Here is a 2317-nt window from a genome sequence, read left to right as displayed (position 1 = left end):
AATGAACCCTGGAGCTTGTCCCTCGAACGCGCGAGAGGGACGCGAGCCCTTGCCCTCGTCCAGGAGGACGGCCGGGTCTCCGCTCGTCAACGCCTCACCCGCTCCGTGCCACGAAAAATCACTAAAATATATATCCAATCCTCGTTCCTCTTGGAACGGACTCACCAAGTCGAGCGGAGCGGGGGCGGTCGGCAGCTGGCCTCGGCGGTCCCTCTGGACTCACACTAATTTTGACCCTGGATCGCAGCGACCTTACGGTCGTCGGTCGAGTCGTCGGTGCTTCGTCGTAATATCCTCGGCTCCACGGATGGCGCGTCCTTCACACTCAGTACCGTATTGCTGACGAGATCGGTGACAAAAGCTCTCGAACGGTCGTTGTCTTCCCGTTTTATCTGAGGTTTTTGAACTCGCTTCCGACAGCTCTTGATTGCTCATTGGCGGGATCTTTCCCCCGTTTTCCGATCTCAGATTTACACAGCTGTTTTCATTATGTCAGGCTTTGGAGCTTCCTGGTCCATCTGACCTTGTCTTTAGCTCCTTTGCGGCAGCCGTTGTTTGCGTCTATCCACGAGCTTCGCGGCGTCCTCGCTCGGATCGGAGGACGCTCCGGGTCGCGGAGGATGTGCTCGCCAATTTCCTCTGGCGGCAGCTATCCTCCGCTCGTCCGCGGTGTCGATCCACTCCGTCCTCGCGGCTTCCTAGCGACAGCTCGTGATCGCTCCCCTTCGGCAGCTTCGCCTCGCCGTTCAGGATGTTGCTGAAAACAGTTGCATGTTAGGTTTTCCACCCTGTGGGTCCCTACTGAGTCGTATTATTAACGGAAGCGGTTCACCTGGAGCAGCGAGTCTTGCGGCCGTTCTTCTCGCAGGCTTTCTCTCTCCCACGGCGGCAGCAGTCCTCCTTGCTGGTGGCTTCTTCTTCTTGACTCAACCTCGATGACCGTATTTATTCACAAAATATATAATTCGAGGGCTGCGTACGCTCGCGTCCTAATCGCCTTACGGCTAGGACGCGACATCCGCCTGCAGCCGGGAAGCGCATAATGCTTCCTTACTATAGTCGACGAGTGACGGACGATAGTTACTAATCGTCACGTCACAATATATAGAAATGTTCGTATCCATATACTGCCTACGATATCCTCAGTATATTCTCAGAATATTACGTATATATTCGTAATACTCCCATTCGCAGGAGATTTCGTATAAATTTAGAATATACAGAGAATATCATGTGCTATCTGGGCAGTAGCTATTGAGTGGATATAGATGTCTTACATATCCATTAAATGTCTAGTAGATATTCATTGTAAATATGGACATTATATGGATATGTACATATCCACTATATATCTATTAGATATTTTGTTCTGTATGGATAGTAATATTACTGATGATATAGTCTACATTAAATATAGTAATTATTAAAATTATTATTCTCTAACTCTCGCTCTCGCTTTCCCTTTTAAGAAACACTAATCAACGTTTAAAGCAAAATTATCGTAATTTATTAATAATAATAATGACGAACCTCAAGTTACAGGATTCATTGCACAAAAATACGGGCGGCATTCCATTCGTGAATAAGTTCTCTTTGAAACGCCTCATAGCAGTACATTGTGGATTAAACTAGATGAATCTTTTGCTTATATCAACGAAGTCAGACAACGTATGACACAGTGTCTTTGAATTTTGCTCCAGCGAAGAGCTATAAGATAATTGCCGCCTTGTCGAGCGCTGGTGATTAGAAGGAAGCTTATAATTTTTCGAACCTTTTGATAAACAAAACTACGAAGATAATTTCATATGAGTATAAATTGCCGCGACATTAACAGATAAAACCCGTTATTTACTTTTTATGATAGGACAAGTAGAAATTTTGTGTCATCATGTATGGATAGTAATATTACTGATGATATAGTCTACATTAAATATAGTAATTAAATTATTATTCTCTAACTCTCGCTCTCGCTTTCCCTTTTAAGAAACATTAATCAACGTTTAAAGCAAAATTATCGTAATTTATTAATAATAATAATGACGAACCTCAAGTTACAGGATTCATTGCACAAAAATACAGGCGGCATTCCATTCGCGAATAAGTTCTCTTTGAAACGCCTCATAGCAGTACATTGTGGATTAAACTAGATGAATCTTTTGCTTATATCAACGAAGTCAGACAACGTATGACACAGTGTCTTTGAATTTTGCTCCAGCGAAGAGCTATAAGATAATTGCCGCCTTGTCGAGCGCTGGTGATTAGAAGGAAGCTTATAATTTTTCGAACCTTTTGATAAACAAAACTACGAAGATAATTT

This window comes from Odontomachus brunneus, unplaced genomic scaffold (genome assembly GCF_010583005.1).
Source record: "Odontomachus brunneus isolate Ranch 3 - 2012 unplaced genomic scaffold, Obru_v1 Obru_scaffold_214, whole genome shotgun sequence".
NCBI lineage: Eukaryota > Metazoa > Arthropoda > Insecta > Hymenoptera > Formicidae > Odontomachus > Odontomachus brunneus.
This window is presented reverse-complemented; position numbering follows the sequence as displayed.